The 22646-nt window shown below is 41.7% G+C and overlaps 1 protein-coding gene across 4 annotated transcripts in view; it reads left to right on the forward strand.

The window, feature by feature from the left end:
* RASGEF1B (RasGEF domain family member 1B) overlaps positions 1-22646 on the forward strand; it is a 629898-nt gene that overhangs the window by 574092 nt on the left and 33160 nt on the right. Inside the window, exon 1 of one of the 4 annotated variants that reach the window (XM_075606483.1) lies at positions 16917-17449. The exons of 2 other annotated variants lie outside the window; for them this stretch is intronic. The gene's annotated coding sequence lies outside the window, so the exon portion shown is untranslated. Of the gene's footprint in view, positions 1-16916; positions 17450-22646 lie in introns of those variants that run through there. One more of the 4 variants, XM_075606474.1, reaches the window with a different exon arrangement.

Consider the following 22646-nt stretch of genomic DNA (forward strand, 5'->3'; position numbering starts at 1 on the left):
GAGAGAGAGAGAGAGAGAGAGATAAGAGAGAGAGAGAGAGAGAGAGAGAGAGAGAGAGAGAGAGAGAGAGAGAGAGAGAGAGAGAGAGAGAGAGAGGGAGGGTGTCTGAGAGAGAGAGAGAGAGAGAGAGAGAGAGAGAGAGAGAGGGAGAGGGAGAGAGAGAGAGAGAGAGAGAGAGAGAGAGAGAGAGAGAGAGAGAGAGAGAGAGAGGGAGGGTGTCTGAGAGAGAGGGTGTCTGAGAGAGAGGGTGTCTGAGAGAGAGGGTGTCTGAGAGAGAGGGTGTCTGAGATAGTGTGAGATAGTGTGTCTGAGAGAGTGTGAGATAGTGTGTCTGAGAGAGTGTGAGATAGTGTGTCTGAGAGAGTGTGAGATAGTGTGTCTGAGAGAGTGTGAGATAGTGTGTCTGAGAGAGTGTGAGATAGTGTGTCTGAGAGAGTGTATGTCTGAGAGAGTGAGAGAGTGTGTGTCTGAGAGAGTGTGAGTCTGAGTGTCTGAGAGAGTGTGTGTCTGAGAGAGTGTGTCTGAGAGTTAGAGTGTGTGTCTTAGAGAGTGAGAGTGTGTGTCTGAGAGAGTGAGAGAGTGTGTGTCTGAGAGAGTGAGAGAGTGTGTGTCTGAGAGAGTGAGAGAGTATGTGTCTGAGAGAGTGAGAGAGTGTGTGTCTGAGAGTGAGAGAGTGTGTGTCTGAGAGAGTGTGTGTCTGAGAGAGTGAGAGAGAGTGTGTGTCTGAGAGTGAGAGAGTCTGAGAAAGTGTGTGTCTGAGATAGAGAGTCTGTCTGAAAGAGTGTGTGTCAGAGAGTGAGAGAGTGTGTCTGAGAGAGTGAGAGTCTGAGAGAGTGAGAGAGAGTGTGTCTGAGAGAGTGAGAGAGAGGGTGTGTCTGAGAGTGAGAGAGAGAGTGTGTCTGAGAGAGTATCTGAGAGTGTGTCTGAGAGAGTGAGAGTCTGAGAGATTGTGTCTGAGAGAGTGAGAGTGTGTGTGTCTGAGAGAGTGAGAGAGAGTGTGTCTGAGAGAGTGAGAGAGTGTGTATGAGAAAGTGTGTGTCTGAGAGAGTGAGAGAGAGTGTGTCTGAGAGAGTGAGGTCTGAGAGAGTGTGTTTCTGAGAGAGTTAGAGTGTGTGTGAGAGAGAGTGTGTCTGAGAGAGAGAGTGTGTCTGAGAGAGTGAGAGAGTCTGAGAGAGTGTATGTGAGAGAGAGTGAATGAGTGTGTGTCTGAGAGAGTGAGCGTGTCTGAGAGATTGAGAGAGAGTGTGTCTGAGAGAGTGAGAGTGTGTCTGAGAGAGTGAGAGTGTCTGAGAGAGTGTGTGTCTGAGAGAGTGAGAGTGTGTCTGAGAGAGAGTGTGTGTGTCTGAGAGAGTGAGAGTGTGTCTAAGAGAGTGAGAGACAGTGTGTGTCTGAGAGAGAGTGTGTGTCTGAGAGAGAGAGAGAGTGTTTCTGAGAGAGTGAGAGTCTGAGAGAGTGTGTGTCTGAGAGAGCGAGAGAGAGAGTGTGTCTGAGAGAGTGTGTTTCTGAGAGTGAGAGAGAGAGTGTCTGAGAGAGTGAGAGAGTGTGTGTCTGAGAGAGTGAGAGAGTATGTGTCTGAGAGAGTGAGAGAGTGTGTGTCTGAGAGTGAGAGAGTGTGTGTCTGAGAGAGTGTGTGTCTGAGAGAGTGAGAGAGAGTGTGTGTCTGAGAGTGAGAGAGTCTGAGAAAGTGTGTGTCTGAGATAGAGAGTCTGTCTGAAAGAGTGTGTGTCAGAGAGTGAGAGAGTGTGTCTGAGAGAGTGAGAGTCTGAGAGAGTGAGAGAGAGTGTGTCTGAGAGAGTGAGAGAGAGGGTGTGTCTGAGAGTGAGAGAGAGAGTGTGTCTGAGAGAGTATCTGAGAGTGTGTCTGAGAGAGTGAGAGTCTGAGAGATTGTGTCTGAGAGAGTGAGAGTGTGTGTGTCTGAGAGAGTGAGAGAGAGTGTGTCTGAGAGAGTGAGAGAGTGTGTATGAGAAAGTGTGTGTCTGAGAGAGTGAGAGAGAGTGTGTCTGAGAGAGTGAGGTCTGAGAGAGTGTGTTTCTGAGAGAGTTAGAGTGTGTGTGAGAGAGAGTGTGTCTGAGAGAGAGAGTGTGTCTGAGAGAGTGAGAGAGTCTGAGAGAGTGTATGTGAGAGAGAGTGAATGAGTGTGTGTCTGAGAGAGTGAGCGTGTCTGAGAGATTGAGAGAGAGTGTGTCTGAGAGAGTGAGAGTGTGTCTGAGAGAGTGAGAGTGTCTGAGAGAGTGTGTGTCTGAGAGAGTGAGAGTGTGTCTGAGAGAGAGTGTGTGTGTCTGAGAGAGTGAGAGTGTGTCTAAGAGAGTGAGAGACAGTGTGTGTCTGAGAGAGAGTGTGTGTCTGAGAGAGAGAGAGAGTGTTTCTGAGAGAGTGAGAGTCTGAGAGAGTGTGTGTCTGAGAGAGCGAGAGAGAGAGTGTGTCTGAGAGAGTGTGTTTCTGAGAGTGAGAGAGAGAGTGTCTGAGAGAGTGAGAGTCAGAGTGTGTGTGAGAGAGAGTGAAAGTGTGTCTGAGAGAGAGAGAGTGAGAGAGAGTGTCTGAGAGAGTGAGTGAGAGAATGTGTCTGAGAGAGTGTGTGTCTGAGAGAGTGTGTGTCTGAGAGTGTGCGTGTCTGAGAGAGACACCAACTGCGCACTGCAACTGTTAGGTATGTATATACAACTTTGTTTTACTTTGGGCGCCGCGGAAAAATCCTGATCGCCTTGGGGAGCCTTGAACCTAAAAAGTTTGGGAACCACTGATCTAGATGGTATCACAATACATATTAATTGTGACAGGACATCCAGTTATACTGTACCGGCCACCTTTAATCTAACACTTACCCGCAATTGTTCAGGGCTTTTTTTTTCAGCCGCCGAACTTGGCCGCGCGCCAGCCGCATCTCGCGGCCACGCGCCGGCCGTTTCTCCGTTCAGCGCTAATGGCGCTAAACAAAGGAAGCGCCTGCGGTGCCGAAAAGAAAAAAACAAGCCAGCGTTTGCACGCGGTTTAAAAATACCCGCGGTGGCGGCCGCTTTAGACGAAAGGCGCCCGCCACTGTATATTTTACTCAGTCACCATTTTAAAAACATTGTTAAAAAAAAATCATCTGCTACAATTGCAGTTGCTGGGATTCTTATCATAGAAGCAACCCCATCTTCTGGAGGAACATCAAGTCGTCCTCTATAATTGTCCCACTCACATGACTGTCATCTAGGTCTCTGTCAGAGTTTTTCAATTTGCAATGTCCTTTTGACCACAAAACCTAGAATTAAATTAATGTGTTTAATGTTTAGGTACAGTAGGTTATTCATAACTAGAACATGTCTTTTTCAAATTCCTATAGCATAGATAAATAGATAGACAGAGGTACTTACAAAATGTAAGTTAAATATAAATGGTTTGGTTTTTCCCCTTGTGTAATAATAGTGAATCAGTTGGCAGTTATGTGACATAGTCCCCATCACACCCATGTTCATATGTAAAGATGTAAATCACACAGTTGCCAGGTATATCCCTGATTGCTCCTGCTCCCATCCGGCAGTTCTCTCGCTCGGCCACTGGGACTGCTCTTCTGCCTGTCTGCCAATTCCTATAGACTGTCTGAAGCCTGCTTTCCCTGATCATCTGCACCTGTCCTTTCCTCAGCCAGGCCCTCTATAAACCTCCCCTTTTCTTCCCTGTTTAAACTGGTTCTTACCCGTGTAGCCCTGTTTCCCCCTGAACACAGAAAGCTACCGGTGCTGCCTTTTACGTGTTGGCTCCCAGGAGCTTAAGCCTCCGCGATGGAGAGCCTGGGGTGATTTACTTACAATATGGTGCAGCGCCTGCACCTGTGAGGGATCCCAATGGAGTGGGAGTAGCCCCTCACAGGACCAAATCACAATGAACAGACACACTTGTAAAATGAAATGGACTTTACTCTTAATAGTCTATTATGACTAAGAGTACAACTGCCCACGCACCATGCAAGGTGTATCCCACCACCGTGTGCCACACCATGTCCACAGTACAACCCATCCCACCCTGTCCTGTGGTCAGCGCTGCCACTATTTGTGTATGCTTTGTTGGTGCACTAATTAACGATACCTGCCGGGCGCTCTAGCACCCGGGCCCGCAGATATCTTCACAAAGGATCCACTGATCCACGATGTCCTGGACTCCGCTGGGGCTGTCGTCCTTTAGGGGTGGTCCCACCCTGAAGGCAGTCTCTCTCACTACTAAGTAAGCCTGGTCCCAGACCTCTCACCGGGGTATTCAGCTTACGCTGTGTCCCTCACTCTTTCTGCAGTACTAAAGGGGCAGGGTCCCTATACTAGGCCCTTTCCCTATAGCAGCCCCAAGCTAATTTCTGACTCAGGGCCTAGCTGGGGCCTAGGGGTTTTTCTGGTTTAGTGCAGAGGCTACTTGCCTCTCTGCACCTGCATCTCCTTCCCCTATCCTCTCCTGGCACCTACTGACCTTCCTTCCTCTGCACGCAAAATGTATCTCTCTCCTCTGGAGATCTGGCCACTCCATTGGCTCCCTGATATCAGGTGGTTAGCAGCACCAGGGGCTTCTCGGTGTTGTAGTTCCCCATGGAGCCTTCTATCATTGCGGCCGCGTGCGCGAGCTGCACTGGGCATGCGCGACAATGTAATGCCGCCAGCTTTGTTCTGCACATGCGCGACCCTACACAAGATGAGGGCGCCCTGCTGAGAAGACCACCAGAGATTTGGCGATGCAGTCGCCGCTCCGATGCTGCGCCGGCGCCTGCAGCACACTATGCCCGCTCCCCCGCTGTAGCGGATGTAAGGGGGAAGAAACCAGGAACTGGGGAACACGAAGGGGCCAGGGCTACACCCGTCTCTATCCCTGCTTCAGTTCTAGTTCCTATCCCTGTTGCCAGACCTCTGCTTGTGACCCTGACTATGCCTCTGGCTACCTGTCTCGAACTTCTGCGTGTGACCCAGTGTACGGAACCTTTGCCCCTGCCTTGATCCCTGCATGTAACCCCTATTTTGTCTTCTCTACCTGCCCTACGGTTTCAGCCACTGGGATCCTATTTCTGCAGTAGCGCCCCTTGACACCAGTCTTGATCTGGGATTAACCTTGTCGACATTAATTTTGTTTATGTAAAAATATAAAACAGAACATGTACACATGTGATTCATTGTGTGGTTACGTGGACTAAATATTACACTACACCACTGGAATGTTTACCATTGCATTAATTATAAGTAAGTTATTTTTGAAATGTGTATGTTAGTGTCGGTATATTGGGCTATTTTGAAACTTTTACGTTTGTAACTACAATAAAAAAAAATAATGCAAAATACAAGTACCTTGATGTAATATTAGACAAAAAAAACCCCACTCAAATATAACTTTCCAATATCAGAAATTAAGAAATGAATGCAACTATCAAAATTTATATTATTTCAAATGTGTTGCTATGGTGAGAACTAGGGTAACTAATGCATCATGATATTTCACCTTGCTCTCTTCAGCTTGCTTTTTCGTCTTGTTCCCGTGAGCTTGCTGCCTTGCTTTGCTCACGTCAGGTTAAATGAGAAATAGAATTAGCACTGAGCATTAAAAGATGCACATATGATTATGGAATGACGTTCATATCAAGTTCGGCATTTAAGGCTGTGTTTTTCACTTATCCCTGTGCCAAAGATCTCTCTGCAAGGTCTCAGGTGGCGCACGTCTACTTGCAATCTGCATAAAATGTAAAATATATCTATGGTTTTCTGGGTATGCACCTTAACCCTGGCTGTGCTCAGAGCTGTGACCATGCAGCAAGCTTAAGCCTATAGGGAACCATGTTAAAAATGGTTATTGAGGCAAAAAGTGACACTGTGTGCTCATTTGCATGTCATTTCCCAGAATCCCTTGCTGCAGTGGAAGTGCTGTATGCTGGGTGATAATGGGGAAAGGCGGGGTTGCAGACCTGCCTAAGACATGCAGATGAGCATACAGCTATATTTGCATATATATATATATATATATATATATATATATATATATATATATATATATATATATATATATATATGAATAAATATATAGATAGGTTAAAAAAAAACTAATTAACTCATTAGGATAATTTGTTATTATTGTTTGTTTTCAGAATTAACCTTGTGGCTCCATTAAGGTTGCATCACAAAACAATTGTAATACAATTTGAGAGTAAATTACACTTTGCATGTCAGTGTTAAGAAATTTTCGGTAGCATCAGTTGAGGAGTAAAGACAAGTTTGAGTATTGGTGTCCACTCTTCTGCAATATCTGTAATAGTTAGCTGTCAGTATGGAATTCCACGACTAGTGCTTCTATTTATTTTCAGTGTTGCTGTTTTGACCTCTGCCAAATTAAGGTCATGGGTTAGTTAAGGAGGAATTAGGATCCTGCCCAAGCAATGCAGTAAACCCCTAAGTTTACTTGAGGAAATCTTTGCTCTAGCGTTGGCTTCTCCATCACTACTTTGTGTTTTCATCAATTAGTCTGTGTTCTCAACCATGTAGGCAGTTCCAAGAGGGCAATTTCGGTACTTTTCAGACTATTTATGTATATTTACTGTCAGAAACCTCAGAGATGTATCCGTGTAGCACAACATAATATTTGTATATATTTGCAATGCCTCTTAAAGAAAGCTTAAGAAATGTAATACAAGTGTACTCTTTGACAAGCTACTATGACTTTCTTTCATAATGATCATATTTTCAGCTATATTTTCTTCGCGTAGAATATTCCAAGGCTTTTATTGTTTTGCTTGAATAGAAAAGCTAGGTTAAAAGCAGAAAAGCAATGAACAAAATGGCCTTGAATGAAATAACTGAATGCAATGATTATAATGTATAAAACTTCACATCAAAATATGGCAGAAATTAAACAATGTGTGAATGTGTGCCATATTTTGATGCTAAGTTTCCCCACATCATGTACGCTTTCATTCAAGGACAGATTTTCAGAAATTGCAATAACGTTCAACTCTTTGAGGTCAATCAACAGTACTAAAGCCTCTCTGCTGCAAAACGGGGGCAAATAACAGCATATTTATCAAAAAAAGAGAATCCAGTAAAAGCTTTTTTACTTTAAGAAATCTGGTGCAATTCTTTTCCATAGCTGTGCAACAAGAAGACTCTAGTAAGTAACACTGTTACAGAGCTACTGTAGGCGTAGTTGTGTCATGTGTGTCCAAAAGAATGCCAACATTTTTGCAATGTAATAGTTAATGAGTTTCATTTACAACCCTCATTCATGACTGGTTGAGAACAAGAGAATCTTCCGTACAGGTCATGGTCTCCTTTGCCACCTATTACTCAATTTCCCAAGATTCAACTAGGGAAGGGCAGTCTTCACCTCAGTTCGTGTATATTGTGAATGCACAAGTGCCTATAATCACAGCTATTACATTGAATATTTGGATTGTGTTTGCAAAGTCACTGTGTGGCAGGATGGCCTCGCAGTGGGGTCAGGAAGAGACCCAAACAGTGGGTAAGGTTTTAACTTCAGTGGTTTATTTTCCACAATCTGACAATTAATAGGCAGACCATCCCTTTAAGGAAAACAAACCATAAAATAAAACTCTACTCCCTTTGGGAGACTACCTATACAGTAGGTCCCTAGCTATTCCCCCTGCGTAGCTAGCCTACTTCCAGGTCAAAAAATATTATGCAAACATCTGGCATGAAAATATAAAAGTTTTTATCTGGGTTTGGGGAACTCTGCCCCAAGAGAGTCCAAGTAATCCCTTCTGCAGGGTTGGAAGGCTGGTTCCTCGTAAACAGGTCTGTGTCCAGCAGGCTTGTGTCCGCTCGTAGCAATCCTCTGTCTTGGGGACTAGAGCCTCCGGTGTCCTTCCTGGATTGGAATTATCTCTCTCACTTCCTGCTCAGGTCTGGCACCTTATACGGCAGTTACAAAAAACACAGAAAAACATACAGTACAAACAATGATTCCGTGGCGCCCTGACAGATATAAACCTGACAGAAAAATGTAGTCCCATGAATCAAATGATGATAGAGGATAAGATCCACAGTCCACAATGTCCCGTTCTTTTTAGTTAGGAGACTGATCTGGAAATGAAAACAAAACAACCATTGCGCAGTACCCTGTGGTCAGTTTTGCACACCCCCACCGTTGCTAGCTACTTACTTAAAAGTAGATTAAAATGGGCCTCAAAAGGTTTCTTTGCTCTCCTCGCGGTTGGCTCCGACTTGTTCCTGCTGCTGGTGACGTAGTCCTTACTTCCAGCGTCAGCACCACCATAAACCGAGTGGAGACAAGAATGGGCGCCAATAGTGTGATATCATAACATTTATTACTAAAAATATCAGGGTTAAAAACATGCACTCACATGCCGTATTGCCCTATGCGTGTCCTACAATGTGCCGTCCGCTTACATGGGAGGATGCCGAGGGATTGCAGGAGGAGTCTGGATTTGGCGTGGATCCCCGCTTCGTGGCCGCGACTCGGAGCGCCTAGTACCTCCTCCGATGACGTTCCCCGCCTATCGACCTCTCCTCCTCTCAATGGGTATGCACGTAGCAGCACGTCCTGGAAGCTTCACCCTACGCGCGTTTCGTGACTCTGACGTCACTTCTTCAGGGGTAATGGAGCAGTGGGGTCACTGGAGGTTATTTGTACCCTTGTGACTGGCTAACAAGGGATTCCCATTGGATAATAATCCTCACTGGGAACTCCTACTAGTTATTCACTTGTGGATGATGAAGGGCAATGCAGCTGACTTAACCACTTCATGTCCGGATGGTAACAAACACCTTATACATATATCCCAGCATAATATGAATCATACATATAAAAATGGCAGTACAGGCTACAGTAAATATAATCTATAGCCAATACAGCTACTAATAAAAGATACATCATATAAAAAACATTAAAAAAATAATAACTAGCAACATTGTGGCTTTTAACCGCAATCATAGTTTTAATGATAGCTATTGGGCTAACTCCCTGCCAGTGCCAGCATAGAGGACCCAGAGATGGAAAGAGAAAAAAGATTAATTAAAACATCAGATAACCTGGTTTTGCAATATCCAACATCAGCAGTATACAGACCTAACTATCCCTCAAAAATGCTGCCAGGTCAAATTCAATATTAAGTCCTTTCGGGGTCATGGTTTTAAGGGTATATATCCAGTAGCTTTCGCGTCTGGATATAAGATTTATTTTATCACCCCCCCTCCAATTCTGCTTGGGACATTCAATCCCTTTGCAAATTAACCCTTCAGGATTTTGCCCATGCTTACTTTTAAAGTGGCTGGAGACACTATGTGTCTCCAGACCCCTTTTAATATTGTAAACATGTTCTGCAAGACGTCGTTTCAATGGTCTACCTGTTCGCCCTACATATTGCACTCTAATGTGTCCACATGGGCACTCTAACAGGTAGACCACAAAAGCCGTCTTGCAGGAGATGAATGACCTAATGGGGAATTTAGTCCCAGTAACATTAGATTGGAAATTATTACATTTGGAGCTATACCCACAGCCAATACACTTACCATATGTGAAAAATCCATCCAATTCCTTTAACCATGTTGTATTATGTGCTTTCATGGAATTGAACGGACAGCTCGGGATAGTTTAAGTTTTAGATTGTCAGCTTTTTTAAAAACTATCTGAGGGTGCTTGGGTAGGATTGATTTCAGGATTGCATCACCCTGTAGGATGCCCCAATGTTTCTTAATTATTTGTGTTATTTTATTAGACATTCCATTATATTTAGTAATGAAGGGAATAAACTCCACACCATCTAATCGTTTTGATCTCTTGTTATCCATACAAATAAGGTCATCTCTATTTACACTTTTTACAGTTTCCAATGCCCTCACAACCTTATTGGGATTATATTCTCTCTGGATAAATTTATCCTTAAGATCATTGGCCTGCATCTCAAATATCTCTGGTTGAGAGCAATTTCTTTTGGTTCTTAAGAACTGGCCCTTTGGAATATTATTAATCCATCTATGGTTATGATGGCTAGATGCCAAGAGGTAGGTATTGGCATCTACCTTTTGTAAAATGTCTTAGTCTCGATAGACCCTTTCTCAATGAATAATGTGAGATCTAAAAAGTCTATACTTGATGGGCTTGTGTTAAATGTGAATTTTAAATTCATATTGTTGTTGTTCAGATATGTTTTGAACTTCCCTAGATCTTCTGCGCCTCCACCCCAGATACATAGCACGTCGTCTATATAGCGTTTCCATAGTACAAGGCTCGCCCCAAATGGGCCGCCGGATTGGATGTATTCCTCCTCCCACATGCCCATAAAAATGTTGGCATAACTGGGGGCGAACCTTGTACCCATGGCAGTGCCACATATCTGGAGGTAGAAGCTATTGTCGTAACTGAAATAGTTATGCGTAAGGATATAGTGTATACCCTCTAATATAAATTCTCTGAATCCCTGTTCAAGACTGTCATCTTGATTTAACACCCTTCTAATTGCTCTGATACCTAGGTCATGATTAATGATGGTATACAGAGACGTCACGTCACACGTGACCCAAATGTACGTGTGACGTGACGTCTCTGTATACCGTCATTAATCATGACCTAGGTATCAGAGCAATTAGAAGGGTGTTAAATCAAGATGACAGTCTTGAACAGGGATTCAGAGAATTTATATTAGAGGGTATACACTATATCCTTACGCATAACTATTTCAGTTACGACAATAGCTTCTACCTCCAGATATGTGGCACTGCCATGGGTGCAAGGTTCGCCCCCAGTTATGCCAACATTTTTATGGGCATGTGGGAGGAGGAATACATCCAATCCGGCGGCCCATTTGGGGCGAGCCTTGTACTATGGAAACGCTATATAGACGACGTGCTATGTATCTGGGGTGGAGGCGCAGAAGATCTAGGGAAGTTCAAAACATATCTGAACAACAACAATATGAATTTAAAATTCACATTTAACACAAGCCCATCAAGTATAGACTTTTTAGATCTCACATTATTCATTGAGAAAGGGTCTATCGAGACTAAGACATTTTACAAAAAGGTAGATGCCAATACCTACCTCTTGGCATCTAGCCATCATAACCATAGATGGATTAATAATATTCCAAAGGGCCAGTTCTTAAGAACCAAAAGAAATTGCTCTCAACCAGAGATATTTGAGATGCAGGCCAATGATCTTAAGGATAAATTTATCCAGAGAGAATATAATTCGAAAAAGGTTGTGAGGGCATTGGGAACTGTAAAAAGTGTAAATAGAGATGACCTTATTTGTATGGATAACAAGAGATCAAAACGATTAGATGGTGTGGAGTTTATTCCCTTCATTACTAAATATAATGGAATGTCTAATAAAATAACACAAATAATTAAGAAACATTGGGGCATCCTACAGGGTGATGCAATCCTGAAATCAATCCTACCCAAGCACCCTCAGATAGTTTTTAAAAAAGCTGACAATCTAAAACTTAAACTATCCCCGAGCTGTCCGTTCAATTCCATGAAAGCACATAATACAACATGGTTAAAGGAATTGGATGGATTTTTCACATGTGGTAAGTGTATTGGCTGTGGGTATAGCTCCAAATGTAATAATTTCCAATCTAATGTTACTGGGACTAAATTCCCCATTAGGTCATTCATCTCCTGCAAGACGGCTTTTGTGGTCTACCTGTTAGAGTGCCCATGTGGACTACAATATGTAGGGCGAACAGGTAGACCATTGAAACGACGTCTTGCAGAACATGTTTACAATATTAAAAGGGGTCTGGAGACACATAGTTTCTCCAGCCACTTTAAAAGTAAGCATGGGCAAAATCCTGAAGGGTTAATTTGCAAAGGGATTGAATGTCCCAAGCAGAATTGGAGGGGGGGTGATAAAATAAATCTTATATCCAGACGCGAAAGCTACTGGATATATACCCTTAAAACCATGACCCCGAAAGGACTTAATATTGAATTTGACCTGGCAGCATTTTTGAGGGATAGTTAGGTCTGTATACTGCTGATGTTGGATATTGCAAAACCAGGTTATCTGATGTTTTAATTAATCTTTTTTCTCTTTCCACCTCTGGGTCCTCTATGCTGGCACTGGCAGGGAGTTAGCCCAATAGCTATCATTAAAACTATGATTGCGGTTAAAAGCCACAATGTTGCTAGTTATTATTTTTTTAATGTTTTTTATATGATGTATCTTTTATTAGTAGCTGTATTGGCTATAGATTATATTTACTGTAGCCTGTACTGCCATTTTTATATGTATGATTCACATTATGCTGGGATATATGTATAAGGTGTTTGTTACCATCCGGACATGAAGTGGTTAAGTCAGCTGCATTGCCCTTCATCATCCACAAGTGAATAACTAGTAGGAGTTCCCAGTGAGGATTATTATCCAATGGGAATCCCTTGTTAGCCAGTCACAAGGGTACAAATAACCTCCAGTGACCCCACTGCTCCATTACCCCTGAAGAAGTGACGTCAGAGTCACGAAACGCGCGTAGGGTGGAGCTTCCAGGACGTGCTGCTACGTGCATACCCATTGAGAGGAGGAGAGGTCGATAGGCGGGGAACGTCATCGGAGGAGGTACTAGGCGCTCCGAGTCGCGGCCACGAAGCGGGGATCCACGCCGAATCCAGACTCCTCCTGCAATCCCTCGGCATCCTCCCATGTAAGCGGACGGCACATTGTAGGACACGCATAGGGCAATACGGCATGTGAGTGCATGTTTTTAACCCTGATATTTTTAGTAATAAATGTTATGATATCACACTATTGGCGCCCATTCTTGTCTCCACTCGGTTTATGGTGGTGCTGACGCTGGAAGTAAGGACTACGTCACCAGCAGCAGGAACAAGTCGGAGCCAACCGCGAGGAGAGCAAAGAAACCTTTTGAGGCCCATTTTAATCTACTTTTAAGTAAGTAGCTAGCAACGGTGGGGGTGTGCAAAACTGACCACAGGGTACTGCGCAATGGTTGTTTTGTTTTCATTTCCAGATCAGTCTCCTAACTAAAAAGAACGGGACATTGTGGACTGTGGATCTTATCCTCTATCATCATTTGATTCATGGGACTACATTTTTCTGTCAGGTTTATATCTGTCAGGGCGCCAGGGAATCATTGTTTGTACTATATGTTTTTCTGTGTTTTTTGTAATTTGTTGTTCATGCTCTGTATACAGTACATGCCTTGTGGATAGGCTTGTTATATTCCTAAGGCAGCCATTCCCCACTCTATCACATTAGTCTGTGAGGGATCACGTGTAGGGTCTCCCATAAAGGGGATCCTCCTTTGTTTGTAGAGCACCTATTTATTTTACTTAGTATATAGGTTAACATTTATAGGTTTGAGCGCTGATTATATGTATTTAGTTTAATTTTTTCACCTTATACAGCAGCCTTAACTCAGCCCTGATTGCCCAGGTATCTCTGACTAGGTTAATTCTCTGACCGCTGGTTTCAGTCATCACAGCTATGTTTCCAAGGCATAATTATCAGATAACACCTTCACCCTGTCCACACACTGTCTTATGCTTCAGCTTCCTGACCCTGTTTGCCATTTGAAAACGCATAAAAAACTCCATTTAATTAACATTACAGTTACTTATCTCCATCACCTGCTTTCCTCTTGCATATCATTATGCACGCATGAAATTACAAACACATGTATTTCATATTGTCATATTATCTTTCAAGACTTTGCTTAAAAGTAGGATCATCTATCTACCTACCTACCTATCTATTTATCACAAATAAAAAGATCACTTGTGATCACATTCACATGTCTTAGGTTGAGTCCCCTGTGCCACTGACCACGTCCATGCTTGGAGAGCGGTGACATCACCAACTCTCCAAGCATGAGCACCGGGTGTCCTTGCTATTTCACAAGAGCACGTGGGGGGAGGGATGGGTGTTGCAGGCAAGCTGAGTGCGGTTCAAAGTCAGATATTTTTTTTACGCAAGCGCCTAGTGTGGGTAAGCACTGTGCCCGCGCACGAGTGCGCGCGCTCCACGTGAGCGTGGACATAAAAAAATTTAATAGCCAGAGGCAACCTTGCCAAGCACCGCACGGTCAGCGCGCTCAGCGGCACAGGGGACCCAGCCTTAGACTGGTCTGCAACCCTGCTTTTCGCCATTATCACCTAGCATACACTGTAGCAAGGGATTCTCGGAAATTACATGCAATTGAGTATGGTAGGTGATAATGGCGAAAAGCAGGGTTGCAGACCTGTCTAAGACATGTGAATGTGCTCACAAGTGATCTTTTTATTTGCTATATGCTTTACGGTGGAGGTTTTTTAGTCACCTTTTTCACCCACCACAAATGATCTAATTGTGATATTATATACACCCACACACACACCAGAACAGACAATATACCTTGACTGGGTAATTAATGTATATGGGTGGAGTCTTTCAAGACCACACAAGAGTCTTCATGCAGTTAGAAAAATAGGAGAAGAGCTCCAGGCAAAAACAAACAGTGAGAGGTGGAAATCCCTGCCTGGGGTAATCTACAGTATAAGCCCTCCGCTATCTGAATGCATTCTCCTTGTCTAAACCATTCATTCTGGTTTTCTGATCAACGGGTAAATCATTTCGCAGATTAAGAACTCCCTGCTTAATATAAATACTGGTACAGTATATGGTACTGTTTATGCAGTCATTTTTTTATAAAAAGTGGCTCATTATTAACTTAAATATGTGAACTATGCACATAATTGTGACCATGTTATCAACTCTATACCAAGAGAGACAATGTTTAATGTCTTTAAGCTTGACTCACATCGCATACTCGGTTTCATCTACATTTTCCTGGACACAATTGTGGATAAAGTTGGCTGCCATAGTAAATGCAAACACAATTATGTATTTCTATGTGATCTATGCATAGAATTATTTACACTGAACAAATATGTGTCTTACTGTTTTAGTAACTCATGGAGGACCTAATGGGGTTCAATTACAAATTAAAATGCGTATTTTATGAGGACACCAGAATAAAAGCTTGTAAATAATGATGTTTTTTACTATCCCTCCTTCTCTCTCTCTCCCCTTTACACTTCCTCCACTGTTCTCTCCCCCCCCCGCTCTTTCTCCCCCCCCTTCCCTCACTCTCTTTCTACTCCATCCCTTGGGCTACGCTTATAGTGCCGACGACGGCAACGCGACGGCAGGCTATGGTCGCTGGAAAAATCAAATTGCGATGACTTCCAGCTATCGCGACAAAGCCGTTGCGTCGCGCTTACTATAAGTGCACGCGACGGCTGCAATGCACTTGTTTTGACGCAACGTCGCTGTCGCCGGCACTATAAGCGCAGCCCACTCTCCCCCTCCACTCTTCCCTCACTGTTCTCTCATTCCCCACATCTCTTTCCTTTAATACCTTGTGATGTAATGAACTCTTTCCGCCTCTCTTTTCTACAGCATTATTTATTTCTCCTCACATGTCAACTGACTTCCTCTCTTTCCTTCTTTGTCTGTTTTCTGTCTAAACTTTATAACTCATACAGGGACCCCTATAAGCTCATATTGAACCCCCAAAATAACCACAACATATATATATATATATATATATATACAGTATATATAAATATATATATGCGCATAAGTGTCAAAGAGGAGTGCTACTGAGCATGGCAATATATATTTAAAACCAGAGACAGAACATGAAACACAGACAATGGATGTCGCACTGGGCTCTGTCTGTGTTTCATGTTCTGTCTCTGGTTTTAAACTTTATAACTTCCTGATTCTCCATATCTGCCACAAGGCTATATAAAATAATATTATTGATGAGCACACACCAGATACATATGGACATACAGGAACTACAGATGAAGATTACCCTCCAGGTGTAGGTTATGTCTCAAAGGGACCTAGATGGCAAAGGGAAATTATCTCCACAAAGCCCACGAGAACATTTTTACAATCAACCTCCTCCTGTGATAATAATAAGTGATCGAGAAACAGTGCATATTATAACATCTACATGCAAATATTTCGCTTTTCAGACCTAATTCCAGTAAATGATCAGTTCCCTGGAGTTTAAAGCAGTAAGGGATTTTGCTAAAAAAAAAATCAGAGGGGTTTTTTTGCCTATTTTTTTGCGATTTGAGGGACATCAATAGAAGTGAAAAATATTACAATGATTTGTTGTGCATGTGTCAATCAATACAATATAACTATGTAGAAGGCAGAACATTTAGAAAACAAATGCACCATTTCCTTTCCTTAATACAGACTCTTAAGCATTTGTTTCTTGTTTCTTTCATAAACCTAGGAAAGGCACTGTGCCTAAATAAAATTAATTCTAAACTGATTAAAGGTTGGGGAAACTTTAGAAAGATGTATACAATATGTGTGATGAGAAACAGGAAGGCAGATAGTCTTTACTAAATGAAGTGTCTTTTTAATAAAAAAAAGAAAGTGCAAATACAAGTGTAGCTAAAATATAGTGATTGCCCCAAATACCATAACAATGTGATCACTGGTTTTACAGTAGAAAGACCTTGATGAAGCCTTCAGTCTGTGTAGCTGACTCACAAATAACACAGGGACAACCCAGTCCTTAGAGTATTTTTTATTTTTTTTTAAAAGGTTATGGGTTAAAATGAAAGGTCTGTTTCATCTAATTCACCCACCACTATTCTGAGTCAAGCTGCTGTTATTCTTCTCAGCTGTTCCACACGCTGCTTCTGCTCTACTCTTCCAGGCTGTCTCCCTACTGGCCCTGAGGCTACAGCTGTAGGGAGGATAGACTGCACACAACTGTCTGTGTGAGACTGACTGAGAGTGGGAGGGTGGTTACTTGGGAGGGAGAAGTGATTCAGATGATGGGAGGTGACAGAGAAGGCTGGGGGAGGAGGATGTGAAAGATATATGAGTAGGAGCGAGATGATAGAGGAACTATACAGTAGAAAGGAGAGGGCGGGAACATGGAGCAGAATGGGACAAGTTGGGAGGGGTAGTGGGCGATCTGGAGCGGGGAAAAAGATGAGTGTGGGAGGGAAAAGAGAGGAGGAGTGAACTTTGAATCTGCTGCGATACCATGAGACAAGTGCTCATGAAGGCAGAAAACAAGGCACCATATAGATGTGGCTGTGCATCCTTCTTGCTGTGCACACACTATAGTGGCACATCTCAGGAGGACATGCATTGGCTCTAAAGAGAACTCACATGCTGCTTGTTGAAGACAGGGAGAGAAACAGCCTAAAAGCCTGATCTGGGACATTCATACCGCAGCTGCTGGCTTTACATCTAAATGACCGGGCTGCTGCCCCCCTGAAGGATTTCATGAGCTTTTCCTAGGACTAGATTTTCCTCAACCCGTTGCTAATTATAGCTATTTCTGCACTTGATCCAAGCTTATCAGATGCGTGTGCTCTAAATCCCAGTTATTGGTGAAGCCTTATCCGAGCAAAGGGGATTTAAAAATACATCTACAGTGAGGGATTGAACGTCAAGCTGTCTTCAGCACCTCTCACAGGTAATATACAAATTGCAAACACATCACATTTATGTCATGTTAATTCATGTAAATGATCAGTTCCCTGGAGTATAAAGCAGTAAAGGATTTTGCTAAAAAAAAAAAAAATCAGAGGTTTTTTTTTCTGTTTAGAGGGATCACATCCACACATTGTGATTACATTTGACCACTCAGTGTGTGGATGTGATCCCTCTAAACCTACAAGAGCAAGAACTAATGGGACTAGTTGATCTGATGTGTGTCTGCTATCAATGGTTGGCATAGTGTGGGGTCTGCATCATGCTCCAGTGGGGTTTCTGGGGAGGTGGTTAAGGGTGGTCAGGTGGTCAGTTAGTAACAGTATATGTGTGTGTATATCTGTGTGTGTATGCGTGTGTGTGTATATATATACATAATACACTTATAAAACAATATACATATAAATATATAATATATATATATATATATATATATATATATATATATATATATATATATATACATATACACACATTATATTATTATATATTGCGCTACATGTGCGATGTATTTTTTTGAAAAAAAAATCTAACGAAAAAGACTGCTATATATATATATATATATATATATATATATATATATATATATAGATTATATATATATATATAAAAATTAACATCTTAACATAAAAATGTGGCTGACATATATTATCTTAGCAGTAATTGTGTGATAATGATACAAGTGTTATTTTCAATATTTTTTTTTTATAGCTTGCTTGCACTCAGCAATGTGCTGTTAGAATCCTCCCCAGAAATAACAGCTTGTGATCAGCAATTAGCAATATAAATAGAAATGTTTGTGTCCTCTGCATGATCGTTGTAATAGCATCAGGTCCGAGGAGTATGTAATGTAAGCATTTACACGCACAGACTTTTACAGATGACTCGCTGACTAGAATGTCTATGATAATAATCAGCATAATCTGTTACATTAGCAGCTATAAATGGAGATGATGTAGAATGATGCAGTGATATTTAGTGACTATGTTTACCTAGATCAGATTTACTGTATGTACTGAATGCTGTGTTGTTTTGGAATGTGATCCAAGTTGCCTCCAGTACCAGTAATGGGCAGGAGCATCATGTCATCATCACTGGAGTTTATTTGTGTTATTCTATATTTAGAGCTGGTATTAGCATCGCAAATATCATGAGAAACAAACGAGGAACTGGTTACAGGGTTTCTGGGAAACAGAAACTGCACTACCACTTGGAAACGGGTTTACTAGGACCTTTACATTAATAGACATCTGCTATAATGAAAGAAGCAATCCAAGGGCACATTAAAAAAAATAGCCCGCCCCTCCCCACTTCCCAAGTCAGCAGGTCCCTTTCATTTTACTGGATATAGATCCATGTTGGTCTTTCTCCCTCCTAATAGAGGTAAATGAGAATTGTAATCCTAATAGAGGTATATTAGTATTTTATCTGGTAGTGTTAGGACCTGTGAACTGGGTCTGCCTTGTCGTGGCTCGCAAGCTTACAACGCTTTGGCCAAAGGGTTAAACTAAATGACCCTTTTTCAAGTGAATATATAAGTATTTTACTGTGTATTTTTTTCCATATTGGATGTAGCATTGGGTTTCTCTGTTGCTTGTTGTATACATTTGCCACGGTCAATAGCTCTCCTTTTTGACACTTATATACATATATTTTGGGGGGGCTCAGGGGTTCCCAAAAAGAGCTTGCTGGGGTTTTGTGTGTTGTTTATTAAAAAAAATAGTTTTAATGCAGTCTTTTATTAACTTTATTGAAAACTAATTACCTAAGCTGCCACTCGATCCGTTCTTCTGTAAATGGCCAGGAAAGATCCTGCTTCCTAGGGTTCACTAAATGGCGCCTTTCAGTTTCAATCAATCCTTCAGTCAGTGTAACTCAGCAGCTACAATGTATTCTTAATAACAAGTTACCCATAAGGTAAGATTATCAATTGTTACAGTGTGCAGCTCAAACTGCTGGGAATATTGGCAACAAATATATCCCAAACAGGAAAGTGTTGCAAAGATCTTGAACTGCTGGGGAGGTGGGTTAAAACCTGCTGTAGAAATCAAGGGATGTGTATTATATTAAAACGCATTTAAAATGGCATTGAGTCTAATTAAAAAAAATATATAGTTAATATTATCTAATACTACATAACTAATTTCTTTTTAAAAACACACATGTTGGCTATTGCATACTGTAGATTGCCCCTTTAAATGTTACACGCAGGAGTTGGTTATTCTTTTTCCATTTGTATCCCTTACCCTGACAGCAAATGGGTTAACAAAATTAACCTATTATCTTGCATACAAAGGTGCTAAATAAGAAATCTGTTGATGCCCTTATCCTAATTTTACGTTTTGTTTTTTGAAAAAACTGACTATTTAGGAGGGAAACCGATTTTAACATGTCATTCCATGGCAGTTTTTGTATTGGAGACTCTGGTGAGCCTGTGTCAAGTTTGTGGCTAATAATGTTTGTTATTGTTATACAGTGTTGACACTGTACACAGCGCCAGTACATACTGTATGTGCCACCAACCGTGTCAATGGGAAGCTGTGCCCTCTAGGGCCCAACATGGAACACTCTGTATTGTTCTGGAATGCACTGCAGACTCCTCCAGCACTGAAAGTGAACACATAACAAACACATCCTTTACCATAGGTGTTGACGCTGTGCACCTATGTGTCCGCATGCCATCCGCATGCCATATCATCTCCTGTTTTGATGATATCATATCAAAGTAAAAGGACCATTTGTGGGGATCTTGACAGAATATGGTCTGCATGAAGACAAATCTTTTGAAGCTAGCTAAGTAATTTCAGACACTTTAGATAGGAGAATGGCCTGTTTCACATCATCTTTTCAAAGTTTTCTGCCCCAGCTGCCCTCTTATCTTGAGTAAGAACCAGAAGAGCTTTAGTGCACCACAGTAAATCTCCATCAACGTTTTAAAGCAGCCAGACTGCATTGGGATTAGGAAAGCGTTGTAATTATTGGAGGTCTTCAATATTTTTGCACCTATCTAGTATTAATCATGCCCATATAGTTTTATGTTGCATTAAGTACATTGTTAAGTATGCCTTAAACTTGATATGCTTTCTTCCCAAATTTTCCATTTCATTCAGTGGCCCTCTCAATGCTTATATTTTCTTCCAATGGCCCTCCAGCAACCATTCATGTCTTGCATCCTTTCCTACAGTATGTGCATAATGTTAACCAAGTAAACACCAAAGCCTAGCATCAGTAAACAAGCGTATGTTAAGCTAATAAAAAATACTACTTTTCTGGGCACATGTTGCTAGAATAACAGCAATGAGATGCAGTGACTACTAGAATATACACCTACAATTTTGGTGAATTAGAGAGAATTAGAGAGCAGAGCAAGTGCATCCTACAGGAAGCTGAGGTTTGTGGAGATGGCACTTAGGCTAGAAATAAACATCTCCCAAACCAGACGATGGCACCTAGTGATTGAGGTTAAAGTAATGATTGTGTTTTTTGGGGTCTGTTTATTCTGGATGACTTGAATGATACTGACCGCTGTTATGCCAAAACTGCCCTTGTCTAGCCTTCTCAATGGATGTGGTGTGACCACTGTGTACGTTTCTAACGAAGGATTAATACAGGTCAGGATTAGCACTGATATTGCAGTAGAAGCTATTCTTGGACACATCATGAGACATGAAACTAATCCAATGCAAACACAATCAAGAGTAAATCCTTTTATATTGCACGTCCCACTAGCTGCAAAGGGATTAGTAGTCGTGAATTAATATATGCTGCTGAGCTCATGTACAGTATAGTTAAAGGAGGTTAGACACTCAGGTTATTCCATTCATCTCAACAATAATGTGTATCTGCATGAGTTTCATTGTCAGGCACATCTTGCAATGGCCCTCTGGGTAACTAGGTGTAAATTGCTCTTCAAATGTGTTTTTTTTTATTGCTTGTTGGTTTCAAAGGTGCAATTGCTCCCAAAAACATGAAAATGACAGAGCACAATAGTCTAAACATAGTCAGCATTCTGTTTTTATTTTGTTGACATTTCTCTTTCCAACTGGATGTTCCTTTAATAGACGGCATACCATTGCTTTACATTAGGCAGCAATTGTTTTCTATCATATCCGATTGCGTCTATAAAATATATAATTTAATGGAGAATGAATGGACCACTGATAAATATGCAAACATGCAATATACACAGATCTTTAATAGGACTTGTCTGTGTAGCGGCTGATACACTTTCATGTAACGTCCTAAAACCCTTTGTGTCTATCACACTGATACAACCCTCCCCATCCCCCCCAGAAATTCTGGCATTGGGGGTCCCCAAAGGTCAGGGGACCACGGATCAGCTCTGGGGGACGCCAAGGTTCAGGCACAATTAAAAAAAGGGTGAAATAGGGACTGCTGCTTTCAAAATTTACAGAAATAATGCGTTACAGCTACAATAGCAGCATGGGACAGTATAGGGCTTTTTTTTTTTTGTGCTGCCATGAGCATAGTCAGGGTATTTTAGGCATCAGCAGCTCCCTGCTGTGCTCTGCTAGTGCATATGATCTGAAGCTGTTCAGCCATGCTGACAACCAGTATAGCAGTGCAAAATAGGGACTTCTCTGTTTTATGATTCATGTGCCTTAATATTAAAGAAAGTGTACAAGGGAGTACATAGAGCAACTGGCCAGGACATAAATATATAGGTTGGTTAGGGGAGATTAATTGAAAAGCTTTGCACTTAACCAGTAAAAAGCATTTCATTTATACTTAAGTTAATTAATTTAATGACATTGATATGTTGACGAGGGGTCTATGTGTGCACACATCCAACATATTTGAAAACAAACCTCATTTTCATTCAACTAAATCCATTGTATGCGGTTTGGGGCTTTGCAAATAGGCTATGATGTGCTTAGGGGCGTGAAGTTGTAAAAACCTGATGTAGAGATGTTCTGCCTTTATTGTTCTATATTTATATATGATTACGCTTAAAAACAAACAAAAAAAAAAAACATTAAACGTATGTCACCAGAAAGATGCCAGTATCTAGTAAATCTTTAATATAATAATAAAGCGATGAGCTTTATCACCACTAAGAGAACAATGCATGTGGATATCAGCATTGGGTTGCTGTAGTGACCTTATCGCCACTGTGCTTTAATGTATTGTGAGTGTATTTATTTTATAGTGAATGATTT

This window comes from Ascaphus truei, chromosome 1 (genome assembly GCF_040206685.1).
Source record: "Ascaphus truei isolate aAscTru1 chromosome 1, aAscTru1.hap1, whole genome shotgun sequence".
In the NCBI taxonomy this organism is placed as follows: domain Eukaryota; kingdom Metazoa; phylum Chordata; class Amphibia; order Anura; family Ascaphidae; genus Ascaphus; species Ascaphus truei.